Below are 18,573 nucleotides of genomic sequence, written 5' to 3'. Positions count from 1 at the left end.
TCCACAAGTTAGGCTATTTTTCAAGATATTAAAGGGAATATTTAATGGGAAACTAATTCAAATTGTGTGATGAGGGGAGCCCTATTTGAAATAAAACCAAGATGGATAAGAAAGCATCCAGGAAGAAGAGGCAAGTGGGAGGGTAGGAGAGCATGCTGTGTTCAAAGATTTAGAAGGTGATTGCCAACATATAGAGCAAAGTGGAAGACTGGTTTCATAGGACTTTGGAAAGTTAGGTAGAAGTCAGGTAATATGTGGTCTTGATGGTTATTTTATGAAGATTGCATTCCATTCCAGATGTGACAGTCACTGAAGTGTTTTAAGCGACTATGTGATGGGATTTAATTAACATTTATTTAACATGCACTCTGAATGCTGTGTAGAAAGATCATTGGAATAGCCAAGAATATAAGTTAAAAAATACTGGGCTCTTACAGTATAAAATAAAATAGGATAGTGGCTTGGACTGTGCTATGGATAGAAAGAAACATATTTAATTAAGATATACTTTTAGCAGATTTATTGAGATACAGTTCACATACTTTATAATTTACCAATTTAAAATGTGCAACTCAATTGTTTTTAGTACATTCACAGATATGTGCAATCATCACCAGAGGCAATTTTAGAATATTTTACCATCCCCAAAAGACATCCTGAAGGGTGTAGCATTGACCTTCTGTATCCCACTCCACACCACCCCCATCCACCCAACCATAGGCAGCCACTAATAAACACTATCTCTATAGATTTCCATGTTCTGAGCATCTCATAGGAATGGAATCATATGTGATCTTTTGTGACTAGCTTCTTTCATTGAACATAACATTTTCAAGGTTCATTTTACCATGTATTAGTGTTTCATTCTTACGTCTGAATCATATTCCATGTATTTACATACCACATTTTGCTTATATTATTTGTCCATTGATAGACATTTGGGTTGTTTCCACCTTTACCTACTATGAATAATTCTGCTATAACGGTCATGTAAAAATTTTTGTGTAGATCAGATTTTATGTCTCTTGGGTATATCCTTGGAGTGGAATTTCTGGGTCTTATGGTAACTCTGTTTAATCGTTTGAGGGACTGGCAAACTTTTCAAAGGAGCAGTACTATTTTACATTCCTATCAGCAGCGTATGAGGGTTCTGATTTCACATCTTCATCAACACTCGCTATCACCTGATTTTTTGATTCTAGCCATGCCAGTGAATGTAAAGTGGTATTGCATCATGATTTTGATTAGCATTTTCCTGATGACTAATGAATTTGGCTATCTTTTCATATGCTTATTATCCATTTGTATGTTTTCTCTGGAGCTTCTTTGAATAAATATGGGTATGATTCCATTAAGAAGTGGAAAAAAATCAGAATAGACAGTCACTAAAGAGAAGTCCCTAATATGGAAATAAGTAGAACATAGTAGACAAATGAAGAAACAGAGGAAAAATATATATATGACAACTATAAATCTGTTATAAATTTGATGGCAGAAAGATGCCTTCCTTCTTTTTCAGACACACCAGCTGAAACTGAGATGGGAAAAAAGGATTTGAGGAATGTTATAATAGAATGAAATTGACTTTGTAGTGTTGGAAAAGCATAGTTACTAGGAAAATCAAAAACAAAAACAAAAATACAGGTGTTCTGGGTAGAGTCCCCATTTCAGGCCAGTGATTATGAAATAAAGTAATTAAGGAAAGAATAACAAAAGGATGTAAAGATTAGAAAGTTATCATAATACTAATAATAGTGATTGCTAATATTTAATGCAACCTGCAGTGTTCCAGGAATTGTTTTAAGCATTTTATATGGATTAACTAACTTATTCCTTACATCAACTCTATAAGAACTATCATGTTTATCTAACAGATAAGGGAACAAAGACAGAAGTAAACTTTCTGAAAGTCATATAGCAAGATCTGCAAGATCACTATATGTGACTTTTTATTGATTTGGGGAACATGTTATAGTAAGAAATTTAAATGAGTGATTCAAGAGAGAGTTCAGTTTATTATAATGAGAGGCACAGTGTGACCATGATAGGGTAAGGTAAAGGAAAATTCTTTGGAGTTGAATATGGTAAGGAGTAAGATGAGATATACAAAGGGTACTGAAGTTATCATAGAATGGAGTTGAAGTTAAATACTATGGACTACGAGGTAAGGTCTATAATGAAGGAAGTAATGCCTGAGACTTTGGTTGAAGATCATTAAGAGGGTCTACAGAGCAAGTATGTAGCTAAATGTTGAGAATTTCAATGATAGAAGAAACAATAATCTGGAAGCAACAAAGGAGAGCAAAGAGACTATCAATCCTCCTCTCAAATTTCAGATATATAGCATGTCCAAAAAAATAGTTTCTTATTGAAAGGACTGCAGGCAATGGTATATCAAAGAGGAAAATGTTCCATTTAAGGAACATGTAAGGGGAAAATTCAGAAATGAGTTTAAGACTATATGGTATTTGATGAGCAGACAGTCCAGAGAAAAAAATGGGGAAAGAGGCTGGGGAGAGGAGATTAATCAGGTACATTCATGAATTGCATAGATGGGAATGAGAGCTCAGAAACTAATGGATGAGCAGAGAGGTTTTTCATTCTCATACTGACAGAAATAAGTAAGGATGATGTGATATTTGGTGGATTTTATCTTGCTTGTGCTCCATATGTGGCTGGGCAATTTAAGGCCTGTGACAAAAGGGTATTGGCCTGGACAATAGAGGCTATGGGTATAATTGTTTTTATCCTTTCAAATGGAGAAGAATATCTTAATATGGTGAAAATTAGTTTTGTATGGGATATCTCACTTTATCTTCTTCCTACCCATAATCCTGACATTTACCCCTATTAAATAGTAGAAACAATATTAGAGTTTCCCAGGCAAATATGAGTGCAGAATTGTAGAAAGTTTCCAGGTGAACCAGAGGACCTAGGTGCCTCACATTTCATCTTTAGAATTGTCATATTATGACCTAACAACTGATGCTAATAAGTATTAGAAAGAGAGTAAATAATTTCTCCAAAAAATCCTAATTTTTTCATCTGCCAGCCTACGCCCTTTTTCTTATTTTTGTATTTGGCCGTTTTTTGGCCCTATTACACAGCCATCTAACCTGGAACTGAATTGAGACACATTGATTTGTTTTATTAATTATTAGGTTGATAGCTAATAAAAAATGAAGACAATAATGCCAAGAGTTTATTTTTACTTTGTATAAAATAGTACTTACCTTGTAAGTAAATTAATTATTGGCTAACACAGCAGGTTGATTTTAGTAAAACCTTGTAGGTAAGTCGGTCTTGTTATGACTACCATGTTTTTTTAATTAAAAATTAAGATCAAAAAGAACAAGAGTTCAAGGATAGTTTAGAAATTGTTTATTTATCTTAAAATGTTTACTTTTAAAACTTCCAAGCACAGCAATGCAGCAAAGTTCACATGGCGAGAAGCACTACTCACAACGCACAAGCTGTGAAAGTAACACATTTCATTAAAACAGGCATCTCGAAGCTAAGCACCAAGTCACGCAAACAAACATGAGAAGGAGAAAGGAGCCTTTGGAAAAGCAATTATCCCCAAGAGATCCTGAGTCAGCTGTTTTCAGCTGCAAAAATTCCCTACTCTTACTGTTTTGTTATCCTCAGGTCCCCTCAACTGCTATTAAGTAATGGCAACGATTCTTGGAACTTTGAAAACAGATTTTAAAATTTGTGGTTATATATATATGGGGGGGATGGGAGGAGCAGAGATGGGGAGTAATGCAAACAGCCGAGGAGTGATGAAGTGAATAATATTGACCTTATACCAAGAACACTTCATGGGGACATAGTAAATAAGCCTCAGCAAATTTAAGAACTCAAGCAGAAGGGACTTGAACAAAAATTGAGGAAGCAGATGAAAAAGAAACTTTCTTCTTAAAAATATTTGCAAGAATTTTTTTTAAATGCAAATAAAGTTATTTTTCACCTTGTAAAATTAAAACATGTTTCTTATTGAAATGTGTGTAGGAAGTGCAGAAAACTATGATGACAAAATTAAAGTGATCCATAGAGAGACCTTCAAGATGTCAGAAGAGTAAGATGTGGAGATCACCTTCCTCCCACAAATACATCAGAAATACATCTACATGTGGAACAACTCCTACAGAACACCTACTGAATGCTGGCAGAAGACCTCAGACTTCCCAAAAGGCAAAAAACTCCCCACGTACCTGGGTAGTGTGAAAGGAAAAACAGAGACAAAAGAATAGGGACAGGACCTGCACCAGTGGGAGGGAGCTGTGAAGGAGGAAAGGTTTCCACACACTAGGAAGCCCCTTCATGGGCGGAGATGGCGGGTGGCGGGGAGGGAAGCTTTGGAGCTGCAGAGAAGAGCACAGCAACAGGGGTGCAGAGGGCAAAGCGGAGAGATTCCCGCACAGAGGATCGGTGCCGACCAGCACTCACCGGCCCGAGAGGCTTGTCTGCTCACCTGACAGGTCAGGTGTGGGCTGGGAGCTGAGGTTTGGGCTTCGGAGGTCGGATTCCAGGAAGAGGACAGGGGTTGGCTGCATGAACACAGCCTGAAGGGGGTTAGTGCACCACAGCTAGCTGGGAGAGAGTCTGGGAAAAAGTCTAGAGCTGCCGAAGAGGCAACAGACCATTGTTTAGTGGAGCGTGAGGAGAGGGGATTCAGAGCACTGCCTAAACAAGCTCCAGAGACGTGAGCCGTGGCTCTCAGAGTGGACCCCAGAGATGGGCATGAGACACTAAGGCTGTGGCTGCAGCCACCAAGAAGCCTGTGTGCAAGCACAGGTCACTATCCACATCTCCCCTACCACTCCCAGGACCCTGTGCACCCTGCCACTTCCAGGGTCCTGTGATCCAGGGATGACTTCCCCAGGAGAACACACACGTACGTCAGGCTGTTGCAACGTCACGTTGGCCTCTGCTGCTGCAGGCTTGTCCCACATCTGTACCCTTCCCTCCCCCCTGCCTGAGTGAGCCAGAGCCCCCAAATCAGCTGCTACATTAACCCCGTTCTGCCTGAGCAAAGAATAGATGCCTTCAGGAGACCCACACGCAGAGGCAGGGCCAAATCCAAAGCTGAATCCCAGGAGCTGTGCGAACAAACAAGAGAAAGGGAAATCTCTCCCAGCAGCCTCAGGAGCAGCGGATTAAATCTCCACAATCAACTTTATGTACCCTGCATCTGTGGAATACCTGAATAGACAATGAATCATCCCAAATTGAAGAGGTGGACATTGGGAACAATGACATATATATATATTTTGCCCTTTTTCTCTTTTTGTGAGTGTGTATGTGTATGCTTCTGTGTGTGAGTTTGTCTGTATAGCTTTGCTTTCACAATTTGTCCTAGGGTTCGACTATCCATTTTTTTTATTACTTAAAAAATTTTTTTTCTTAATAATTATTTTTAATAACTTTATTTTATTTTACTTTACTTTATTTTATTTTATCCTCTTTCTTTCTTTCTTTTCACCCTTTTATTCTGAGCTGTGTGGAGGACAGGCTCTTGGTGCTCCAGCCAGGTGTCAGGGCTGTGCCACTGAGGTGGGAGAGCCAAGTTCAGGACACTGGTCCAAAAGAGACCTCCCAGCTCCATGTAACATCAAACAGCGAAAACCTTCCAGAGATCTCCATCTCAACGCGAAGACCCAGCTCCACTCAACAACCAGCAAGCTACAGTGATGGACACCCTATGCCAAACAACTAGCAAGACAGGAACACAACCCCATCCATTAGCAGAGAGGCTGCCTAAAATCATAATAAGGCCACAGACAACCCAAAACACCACCAGACATGGACCTGCCCACCAGAAAGACAAGATCCAGCCACATCCACCAGAACACAGGCACTAGTCCCCTCCACCAGGAAGCCTACACAACCCACTGAACCAACCATACCACTGGGGACAGACACCAAAAACAACAGGAACTATGAACCTGCAGCCTACAAAAAAGAGACCCCAAACACAGTAAGTTAAGCAAAATGAGAAGACAGAGAAACACACAGCAGATGAAGGAGCAAGATAAAAACCCACCAGACCTAACAAATGAAGAGGGAATAGGCAGTCTACCTGAAAAAGAATTCAGAATAATGGTAGTAAAGATGATCCAAAATCTTGGAAATAGAATGGAGAAAATACAAGAAACATTTGACAAGGAGCTAGAAGAACTAAAGAGCAAGCACACAGTGATGAACAACACAATAAATGAAATTAAAACTTCTCTAGAAGAGATCAATCGCAGAATAGCTGAGGGAGAAGAACGGATAAGTGACATGGAAGATAAAATAGTGGAAATAACTACTGCAGAGCAGAATAAAGAAAAAAGAATGAAAAGAATTGAGGATAGTCTCAGAGACATCTGGGACAACATTAAATGCACCAACATTCGAATTGTAGGGGTCCCAGAAGAAGAAGAGAAAAAGAAAGGGACTGAGAAAATATTTGAAGAGATTATAGTTGAAAACTTCCCTAATATGGGAAAGGAAATAGTTAATCAAGTCTAGGAAGTACAGAGAGTCCCATACAGGATAAATCCAAGGAGAAACACGCCAAGACACACATTAATCAAGCTATCAAAAATTAAATACATAGAACAAATATTAAAAGCAGCAAGGGGAAAACAACAAATAACACATAAGGGAATCCCCATAAGATTAACAGCTGATCTTTCAGCAGAAACTCTGCAAGCCAGAAGGGAGTGGCAGGACATATTTAAAGTGATGAAGGAGAAAAACCTACAACCAAGATTACTCTACCCAGCAAAGATCTCATTCAGATTTGATGGAGAAATTAAAACCTTTACAGACAAGCAAAAGCTAAGAGAGAGCATCCCTGGTGGCACAGTGGTTAAGAGTCCGCCTGCCGATACAGGGGACACGGGTTCGTGCCCTGGTCCGGGAAGATCCCACATGCCACAGAGCGGCTGGGCCCGAGAGCCATGGCCGCTGAACCTGCGCGTCTGGAGCCTGTGCTCCGCAGCAGCAGAGGCCACAACAGTGAGAGTCCCACGTACCGCAAAAAAAAAAAACTAAGAGATTTCAGCACCACCAAACCAGCTTTACAACAGATGCTAAAGGAACTTCTCTAGGCAGGAAACACAAGAGGAGGAAAAGACCTACAATAGTAAACCCAAAACAATTAAGAAAATGGTAATAGGAACATACATATTGAAAATTACCTCAAATGTAAATGGATTAATTCTCCAACCAAAAGACATATATTGGCTGAATTCATAAAAAAACATGACCTGTACATATGCTGTCTACAAGAGACCCACTCTAGGGACACATACAGACTGAAAGTGAGGGGATGGAAAAAGGTGTTCCATGCAAATGGAAATCAAAAGAAAGCTGGACTAGCAATTCTCATATCAGACAAAATAGACTTTAAAATAAAGACTATTACAAGAGACAAAGAAGGACACTACATAATGATCAAGGGATCAAACCAAGAAGATATAACAATTGTAAATATGCACCCAACATAGGAGCACCTCAATACATAAGGCAAATACTAACAGCCATAACAGGGGAAATTGACAGTAACACAATCATATTAGGGGACTTTAACACCCCACTTTCACCAATGGACAGATCATCCAAAATGAAAATAAATAAGGAAACACAAGTTTTAAATGATACATTAAACAAGATGGACTTAATTGATATTTATAGGACATTCCATCCAAAAACAACAGAATACACATTCTTCTCAAGTGCTCATGGAACATTCTCCAGGAGACAGCATATCTTGGGTCACAAATCAAGCCTTGGTAAATTTAAGAAAATTGAAATTGTATCAAGTATCTTTTCCAAACACAATGCTATGAGACTAGATATCAATTACAGGAAAAAATGTGTAAGAAATACAAACACATGGAGGCTAAACAACACACTACTTAATAACCAAGAGATCACTGAAGAAATCAAAGAGGAAATCAAAAAATACCTAAATACAAATGACAATGAAAACATGATGACCCAAAGCTATGGGATGCAGCAAAAGCAGTTCTAAGAGGGAAGATTATAGCAATACAATCCTACCTTAAGAAACAGGAAACATCTCGAATAAACAACCTAACCTTACACCTAAAGCAATTAGAGAAAGAAGAACAAAAAAACCCCAAAGTTAGCAGAAGGAGAGAACTCATAAAGATCAGATCAGAAATAAATGAAAAAGAAATGAAGGAAACAATAGCAAAGATCAATAAAACTAAAAGCTGGTTATTTGAGAAGATAAAATTGATAAGCCATTAGCCAGACTTATCAAGAAAAAAAGGGAGAAGACTCAAACCAATAGAATTAGAAATGAAAAAGGAGAAGTAACAACTGACGCTGCAGAAATACAAAGGATCATGAGAGATTACTACAAGCAACTCTATGCCAATAAAATGGACAACCTGGAAGAAATGGACAAATTCTTAGAAATGCACAACTTCTGAGACTGAACCAGGAAGAAATAGAAAATATAAATAGACCAATCACAAGCACTGAAATTGAAACTGTGATTAACAGTCTTCCAACAAACAAAAGCCCAGGACCAGATGGCTTCACAGGTGAATTCTACCAAACATTTAGAAAAGAGCTAACACCTATCCTTCTCAATCTCTTCCAAAGTATAGCAGAGGGAGGAACACTCCCAAACTCATTCTACGAGACCACCATCACTCTGATTCCACAATCAGACAGAGATGTCATGAAGAAAGAAAACTACAGGCCAATATCACTGATAAACATAGATGCAAAAATCCTTAACAAAATACTAGCAAACAGAATCCCACAGCACATTAAAAGGATCATGCACTATGATCAAGTGGGGTTTATCCGAGGAATGGAAGGATTCTTCAATATACACAAATCAATCAATGTGATACACCATATTAACAAATCGAAGGAGAAAAACCACATGATCATCTCAGTAGATGCAGAGAAAGCTTTTGACAAAATTCAGCACCCATTTATGATAAAAACCCTGCAGAAAGTAGGCAGAGAGGGAACTTTCCTCAACATACTAAAGACCATATATTACAAACCCACAGCCAACATCGTCCTCAATGGTGAAAAACTGACACCATTTCCACTAAGATCAGGAACAAGACAAGGTTGCCGACTCTCACCACTATTATTCAACATAGTTTTGGAAGTTTTAGCCTGGCAATCAGAGAAGAAAAAGAAATAAAAGGAATCCAAATTGGAAAAGAAGAAGTAAAGCTGTCACTGTTTGCAGATGACATGATACTATACACAGAGAATCCTAAAGATGCTACCAGAAAACTACTAGCGCTAAACAATGAATTTGGTAAAGTAGCAGGATACACAATTAATGCACAGAAATCTCTGGCATTCCTATACACTAATGAAGAAAAATCTGAAAGTGAAATTAAGAAAACCCTCCCATTAACCATTGCAACAAAAAGAGTAAAGTATCTAGGAATAAATCTACCTAAGGAGACAAAAGACTTGTATGAAGAAAATTATAAGTCACTGATGAAATAAATTAAAGGTGATATAAATAGTTGGAGAGTAATGCCATGTTCTTGGATTGGAAGAATCAACATTGTGAAAATGACTCTACTACCCAAAGCAATCCACAGATACAATGCAATCCCTATCAAACTACCACTGGCATTTTTCACACAGAACTAGAACAAAAAAATTCACAATTTGTATTGAAACACAAAATACACTGAATAGCCAAAGCAATGTTGAGAAAGAAAAATGGAGCTGGAGCAATCAGGCTCCCTGACTTCAGACTGTACTACAAAGCTACAGTAATCAATACAGTCTGGTACTGGCACAGAAAGAGAAATATAGATCAATGGAACAGGATAGAAAGCCCAGAGATAAGTCCACGCGTATATGCTCACCTTATTTTTGATAAAGGAGTCAAGAATATACAATGGAGAAAAGACAGCCTCTTCAATAAATGGTGCTGGGAATATGGACAGCTACATGTAAAAGAATGAAATTAGAACACTCCCTAGCACCACACACAAAAATAAACTCAAAATAGATTAAAGACCTATATGTAAGGCCAGACACCATCAAACTCTTAGAGGAAAACATAGGCAGAACACTGTGTGACATAAATCACAGCAGGATCCTTTTTAATGCACCTCCTAGAGAAATGGAAATAAAAACAAAAATAAACAAATGGGACCTAATGAAACTTCAAAGCTTTTGCACAGCAAAGGAAACCATAAACAAGACCAAAAGACAACCCTCAGAATGGGAGAAAATATTTGCAAATGAAGAAACTGACAAAGGATTAATCTCCAAAATTTACAGTCGGCTCATGCAGCTCAATAATGTGAAATGCAAATGCCAAATATAGGCATGACACTTCTGAAAAAAAATTAAAATTGGTAACTTGTTGTGTTGCATATCAGGCCCCTTTGCACAGCCTCAGTAATTAAGACAGTGTGGTGTTGGACAAGGATATACAGATCAATGGAACAGAATAGAGGGTTCAGAAAAAGACATAGGTGTATATGGTCACTTGATTTATGATCAAGTGTAACTTTAACCAGTTAACATGTGAAATAATGCCCTACTTTATTAGCAAAGAGGGAAATGTACTTAGTCTTATAAGTGGCAAAACCCAGTCAGTTCCCTTAAAACGTATACTCTCTGCCCTTCTTGTTACTTATGGCTTATGTATACCTGTGCTGTGCGATAGGTTTTAGTTGGCATCACTGTTAATGAGATTTTGTGAAACTGGGTGGTTTACCCACCTCCTAGTAATCCCGACTTCAGTTTTGTGCAATTGTTTTTATTGTACCATCAATAGTACAATATGAAAGAAATAAGAACAGTAAGTATATTACTCTCTACTATGTTGTACTTAGATGATCTAGTTTGGATGTTTCACTATGATCATTTTGCACTTTTAAAATTCCTCTTAGTCTTTTGTCAAATGATAAAAATTCTACATTCATGAACTTTACACTGCAAATTTGTTCTTCAGTTATTATCTGTGACTAATTTGCTGACAAAAATAACTAAAATTCAGAAATCAATATCTTGAGTTACATTTTTATTAGTGTCACTTTACCAAAAAAAGCTTCTGACAGTTTAGTCTATTGATCTCTCTATTAACTAAATTTATCTTATAGACATATATGGAATTCATTAGAGTCCAAGGGGAACTACCAGCAGGATGAATGCCCTCTCGTTTTGAATAGTGGTGGGGCTGAAAATTATTAATGTTGGACACCCCCTTATGATAGATAACAAAATGTTAAAACACATACATTAGAAGATATTTGAATTATTGTTGTTTTAATTTGTATATTTCTTCAATAATTAATTTTGTATATTTTCCAGTAGAAAAAAAATAACAAAAAAGAAAAAGAAAAGGAAATCATTTCCTTTGCTCTTTCTTTCTAAAATAATGTTTTGTCAAAATTCAACAATAAAGATATATCATTTTCACATGTATTGTTTTCAAATACTGGGAGAAACAGGCATTTCATGTTAAAGCTTATAGAAATTTGACTTCACCAAGTAATTTCCAAAGTGGGCATTTTTCCACTTGAGTATCTTCCCATCCTCAACAGACTCATTCTAATTTCCGTAGACTACTTCCTTGTCAAAACTTGTTGACAGGATCATTTATGATGAACTCTGATTCTCATATTTTTCTGCCATTTGTGTGAAGTGATTTATCCAATCTATCTGAGTCTTAGTGATATCTCTGTAAACAAGCAATAAAGTCTAGTTCTAATGTGAGGTAATGAAGATTAAATGAGATAACACATGAGAAAGATTTAGTAATGTGACTAGTACACAAAATTTAGGTTAAACTCTTAGGGTCCTCATTCGGATTTGCAATTTTCTGGGCTGCTTTAATGTCTTTAATGTACATTCGATAGACAGAAGTTGGGCCTCCCTGTATTTTTATTCCCTGACATAGTAGACTATACCTCAGCCCTCCTAATCCACAGGGTCTGAATCTCTGGATTTTGGTATCTGTGGGGGTCCTGAAATCAATCCCCTGAGGATACAGAGGGATGGCTGTACTTTTTAAATACTCATAACCTTTGGACAGAAATCCTAAATAAAAATAATTATAATTGTTTATTTAAGTGCCAGTGTTTAAAAGATACTAGAAAATGTTTTTTAGATGTTTAAAAATAGGACCGAATTTAGTTTTGTTTTTATAGTATCTTGCAGGAATTGGTTTTATTCATAGATTAAAATCATGAAATTTACATAATTTTGGGTTTCTGTATTCCTTATTCACCAGAATCTATTCCACGTCAATGTTTGTATTGCTCTCAGACAAGAGTTCAATATTTAATAGTATGTCTATTAAAATAACCTATTATAGAGATTTAGTAAAACTCACTTATTTAAATAATGTTAGATTATTTACGTAACACTACTTATTAAATGATTTTCTAATTATATTTCCCCTAAATTTGCAAGGTAATGTCTGCACTAAAGTGGATTTTACATTACTCTTTTTGATCACTTGATTTCCTCAGGTTAGCACAATTAATAAATTAATATTTTTACACCTTTTAAAGCTGAATTGACTCACCTAGTGATATCAGTTTTGTTTCTGGAATTCTGCTGTTTGATTTTTGTCTTTCTTTGTGACTACTTTACATTTTTAAAAAGTGTACCTAATGGAATTAGACAATCCAATACAACACCATCTGCTGTGCATCACAGTCATGTTTTATTGTGGTTCACTGACAAAATTTTTGTGAAACTGACATCTTCTTCTTTGATAAAGTCACAATCTGAAAATGGCAAATTACCTGCCATAAAATCATGTAAAGCACATCATAGCTTTTAAACACGTTTACTTCTCTTCCCACTATGTTACTATTTTTTATCTAATTAAAATTGATTTTGGTGATTATATAATAGCTTGGAAGGATTTTTTTAAATTTAAATATTGATAAGTTAAGCAAAAGAAACATTCAAGATTTGATTTAAAATTTCTATTATTTGAGATGTTTTACTTAGATTACCTATGTTTATCATATCTTATAGCTGAGATTTCTTTATCAATTAAATAAGTCCTGTTTCCTAAACATTTTTCCTTCAAGTTAATGAACTCATCTTTGTAACTGGATATTTAAATATGATTGCATGATTTTATTATATACTTTCATTTTTTTCAATTTGAAAATTAAAATATGCACTAGATTTGATAAAGAATCAATAGTTACATTTCTGGTTTCTCAGTAAGGTAATAAATTAGATCAGACTACTCAAATATGGAGTTGAACAAAAGTGAGATGGAAGTATATGAATCTGAATAGAAATATTAAAATGTTGGAAGAAGCTACTGGGAGAGAATATTCTTTATGTTGTCTATTCTTTTTCTGTTTTTTTTTGGTTTTAATTGAACATTTTATGTGATTTCATTTCTTTCCTATCTTAGTATTTCAGTTACACTTCTTATTTAGTGGTTGCCTCACATTTTGCAATATATATTTACAACTACCCTAAGTCCACTTTTAAATAATGCCATACAGTTGGCCCTTAATATCCACTGGTTCTGCATCCAAGGATTGTATTTGGAAAAAAAATCCAGAAAGTTCCAAAAACCAAAAATGGAATTTGCTATGTGTTGGTAACTATTTACATAGCATTTATATTGTATTAGGTCTTATAAGTAATTTAGAGAAAATTTAAAGTGTGTAGGAGGATATTCATAGGTTATATGCAAATACAATGTTATTTTATGTAAGGGACTTGACTATTCCCAAATGTTGGTATCTGCAGGGGGTCTTGGAAGTAATCACCTATGGCTATTGAGGGACAACTGTATATACCACATCACAGGTGGTGTGAGTGCCTTATAATAACAATTCTTACTTTTTCCTCCCATTGCTTGTATCATGGCTGTCATTTATTTTACTTATATATAAACATATATAAGTATATATTATATATATTCATATATATAAGCATACATAATCAAATACTTTGCTATTATTATTTTGAACAAACTGTTATCTGTTAGATTAAGAATAAGAAAAACAAAAGTTTTAATTTACCTTTACTTATTCCTTCTTCTATACTCTTCCCTTCTTTTTGTAGATTCAAGTCTAACCTATATTATTTTCTATCCCTCTAAAGGACTTCTTTCAACATTTCTTGCAAGGTAGGTCTACTGGCAACAAATACCTTCAATTTTTGTTTGTTCAAGAAAGTCTTTATTTTTTCCTTCACATTTGAAGGATAATTTCACAGGTTACAGAATTCTAGGTTGGTGTTTTTATCTCTCAACACTTTAAATATTTTACTTCACTCTCTTTTTGCTTGCAGGATTTCTGAGAAGTCAGATGTAATTCTCATCTTTGAACCTCTATAGGTAAGGTGATTTTTTGGTTTCTTTCAAGATTTTTTTAATCTTCTACTTCCTGTAGTTTGAAAATGATATGCCCAGGTGTAGTTTGTTTGTTTTTGCCATTTTTCCTGCTTGGTGTTCTCTGAGCTTCCTGAATGCACTCTTAATTGGCATTAAGAGTATCTGACATTAGTTTACAGAAATTCTCAATTATTATTGTTGCCAGTATTCTGTTTCTTTCTCTCTACTCCTTCTGTCATTCTCATTACACATGTTATACCTTTTGTAGTTGTTGCACAGTCCTTGTATACTCTCTTTTGTTTTCTGCAATTCTAAAGGATGCTTCTTCATTTTGTTGATTCTTTCTTTTGCTATGCAAAACCTTTTGAGTTGAATGAAGTCCCATTTGTTATTTTTGTTTTTGTTTGTTTGTTTTGTTTTGTTTTTGTGGTACGCGGGCCTCTCACTGTTGTGGCCTCTCCCGTTGGGGAGCACAGGCTCCAGACATGCAGGCTCAGCAGCCATGGCTCACTGGCCTAGCCGCTCTGCGGCATGTGGGATCTTCCTGGACCAGGGCACGAACCCGTGTCCCCTGCATCAGCAGGTGGACTCTCAACCACTGCGCCACCAGGGAAGCCCTGTTATTTTTGTTTTTGTTGCTTGTGCTTTGGTGTCATATCTGAAAAGTTGTTGCCAAGAGCAATGTCAAGAAGCTTTTTTTCTATGTTTTCTTCTCGGAGTTTTACAGTTTCAAATCCTACATTTACGTCTTTAATCCATTTTGAGTTAATTTCTGTGAGTTGGTGTAAGATTGGAGTCCAATTTCATTCTTTTGCATGTGAATATTTAGTTTTCCCAACATCACTGATTGAAAAGGCTGTCTTTTCCCCACTGAGTATTCTTGGCTCCTTCATCAAATATTAATTGACTGTATATGCATGGGTTTATTTCTGGGCTTTCAATTTGATTCTATTGTTCAATGTGTCTCTTTTTATGCTAGCACCATACTGTTTTGATTATTCTAGTTTTGTAATATACAGTTGACCCTTGAACAACATGGGTTTGAACTACACAGATACACTTACCTGTGGATTTTTTTTTTCACTAAATATGTACTACAGTACTACACAATCCTTGGTTAGTTGAATCTGTGAAAGTTGTACCTCAGATACAGAGGGCAGGCTGTAAATCCACACGTGGATTTTCAACTGCATAGAGGGTTGATACCTCTAACTGCCACGTTGTTCAGGGTCATCTGTAGTTTGAGATCAGGAAGTGTAATGTCTCTAGCTTTGCTCTTCTTTTTCAAGATTACTTTAGTCAAGGTTTTTTGTGGTTCCATACTAGTATTAAGATTGTTTTTTCTATTTCTGTGAAAAATACAGTTGATAGGTTTTGATAGGAGTTGCATTGAATATACAGATGGCTTTGGGTGGTATGGACATTTTAACATATTAACTCTTCCAATATATGAACATGGGATATCTTTCCATTTTTTGTGTGTGTCTTCTTCATCAGTGTCTTATAGTTTTTAGTGTATAGGTCTTTCCTCTCTTTGGCTACATTTTTTCCTAAGTATTTTATTGTTTTTGAATCTATTGTAAATGAGATCATATTCTTTATTTCTCTTCTAGATATTTCATTGTTACTATATAGAAATACAGCTGATTTCTCTATATTGATATTATATCCTATAACATTATAAATTTGTTCCTGAGTTCAAAGAGTTTTTATGGTAGACTCTTTAGGGTTTTCTAAGTGTAAGAGTATGTCATCTGCAAACAGAGACTATTTTACTTAGTTCTTTCCTATTTGGATAACTTTCATTTTTCTTTTTCTTCTTTTTTTTCTTGACTAATTGCTGTAGTTAGGACTTCCAGTACTATGTTAATAAGAGTGGTGAGAGTGGGCATCCTTGTCTTATTTCTGATCTTAGAGGAAAAGCTTTCAGCTTTCACTGTTGAGTCTGATTTTACCTGTGGGTTTATCATATATGGCCTTTATTATGTTGAGGTGTGTTCTATAACTAATTTTTGAGAGCTTTTATTGTGAAAGATGTTGAATTTTGTCAAATGTTTTTTCTGCATCTATTGAGGTGGTCCTATGATTTTTATACTTCTTTTTGTTAATGTGGTATATTACAGTTTTTGATTTGCATATGTTGATCCAGCCTTGTATCCCAGGGATATATCCTAGTTGACCATGGTTTATGATCCTTTTACTGTGTTGTTGAATTTGGTTTGCCGGTATTTTGTTGAGGATTTTTACATCTATATTCATTAGGGATATTGACTTGTACTACTTTTTTTTTGTAGTGCCCTTATCTGGCTTTGGTATCAGGATAATGATGGCCTCATAAAATGAGTTTGGGATTATTTCCTTTCCTTCAAATTTTTGGCAAAAGTTCGAGAAAGATTGGCATTAATTCATCTTTAAATGTTTGGTAGAATGCACTAGTGAAACTAACTCATTTTAGGCTTTTCTTTGTTGGGAGAATTTTGATTAATGTTTCACTCTCCTTAGTCCTTATTGGTCTGTTCAGGTTTTCAGTTGCTAAGAGAATAGAACTTAAACGTTCTCATCATACACACACACACCCCGACACACACACACACAAGGAATTAGGAAAGGTGCTAGATGTGTTAACTAAATATATCGCTGTAATCACTTTCCAATATATACATGTAACAAATCATCATGTTGTATGCTTTAAACTTATACAATGTTATATGTCAATTATATCTCAATAAAGCTGTAAAAAATAATAACATTAAAATCATCTCATCAATTGTAACAAATGCACTGCACTAATGCAACATGTTACTAATGGGGGAATTAAGGAGGAAGGGAAGGGAACAAGGTATATTGTTACTCTTGTGTTTTCTGCTCAAGTTTTCTGTAAACCTGAAACTGCTGCAAAAAAGTCTATATTTTTTCAAAAAGCTATCATTCACAATAGCAACCAAACATATAGAATATCCAAGAAGTTGAATGAGAAATATGTCAGATTTATCAGAGGAAAAGCTATAGATCATCAATAAAGTAATAAAATAATACAAAAATATAAAAATAGAACTATATCTTACTTAAAAGGGGAATATAAGAAAGTTTTCATTTTTTTAATTGAGAATTTTAATTTTTTTATCAAAATTGTACTTTGAAATATGCATAGAACAATTACTAATCTTTTATTTTTAAATCAGTTTTATTGAAGTAAATTTACATAAAGTAAATTTATTTATTTTAAGTGAACAGTGGTTGCATTCTGTACACAGTCCTTTCTACTGTTACCACAATAAAAATAAACATTTCCATCATCCTAAGGCATTCCCTCATACTACTTTGCAATCAATCACTGTCCCAACATCAGAAACTGACAATCACTGATTTTTCTGCAACTAAGTTTTACAGATTGGTATTGGACCTTAAAAATAGCCTGTGCTTGTAGCAGTCAAACAAAGAACTTGACATTCACTCGCCAGTGATATACCCTACCAGTGTCAAAACAAATGTCTGCTCCTTCATACCTAAGCAATGAGTTTATTGTCTGCCTAATTCAATATTTTTAGCTCAACATTTATTTATTTATTTTAAATTTTTCTTACTAACAATATTTATTTGGAATAAATGCACATTTTATTAAATATACTTAAAAATATATTTATTATAAAACAACATACTTTTATTTTTTTAGAAAAAGTGTGTGTTAAGTCCAGTATGAATTTAGTTTTTATAAATAAATTTAATGACTATTTAATCTATTTTTCCTTTTTTATTTTTAAATGGATATATATATATATATTTTTAATATCTTTATTAGGGTATAATTGCTTTACAATGGTGTGTTAGTTCTACTTTATAACAAAGTGAATCAGCTGTACATATACATATATCCCCATATCTCCTCCCTCTTGCATCTCCCTCCCACCCTCCCTATCCCACCCTCTAGGTGGTCACAAAGCACCAAGCTGATCTCCCTGTGCTATGCTGGTGCTTCCCACTAGCTATCTATTTTACTTTTAGTAGTATATATAAGTCCATGCCACTAAGCTGGGACAAAGTGACAGAGTGGCACGGACTTATATAGCTCAACATTTATGACCAATCAGAAGAATGTTCTGTAAATACTTCTAAAATACAGGATCCCAAATAGAAATGTGCTCTAACAGCTTAGCAATATAATATAGGAAAAACTACCTTTGGAGCCATGATGACTGTGTTCTAGTTCCACCATTTTTATTACCTAGCTA

The 18,573-nt window shown here is 35.4% G+C and overlaps 1 long non-coding RNA gene across 4 annotated transcripts in view; it reads left to right on the top strand.

Moving 5' to 3' along the window:
- Window positions 1–18,573, top strand: part of LOC307187225 — a 169,681-nt gene that overhangs the window by 48,993 nt on the left and 102,115 nt on the right. For 3 of the 4 annotated variants that reach the window (XR_013828554.1, XR_013828555.1, XR_013828556.1), the window contains exon 8: window positions 14,302–14,347. This is a non-coding gene — a long non-coding RNA (uncharacterized lncRNA). Of the gene's footprint in view, window positions 1–14,301; window positions 14,348–18,573 lie in introns of those variants that run through there. The other variant, XR_013828557.1, reaches the window with a different exon arrangement.

This window comes from Stenella coeruleoalba, assembly GCF_951394435.1.
Source record: "Stenella coeruleoalba genome assembly, chromosome: 5".
Lineage (NCBI taxonomy): Eukaryota > Metazoa > Chordata > Mammalia > Artiodactyla > Delphinidae > Stenella > Stenella coeruleoalba.
Note: the sequence above shows the minus strand (reverse complement) of the source record. Positions and strands in the feature narration are given on the sequence as shown.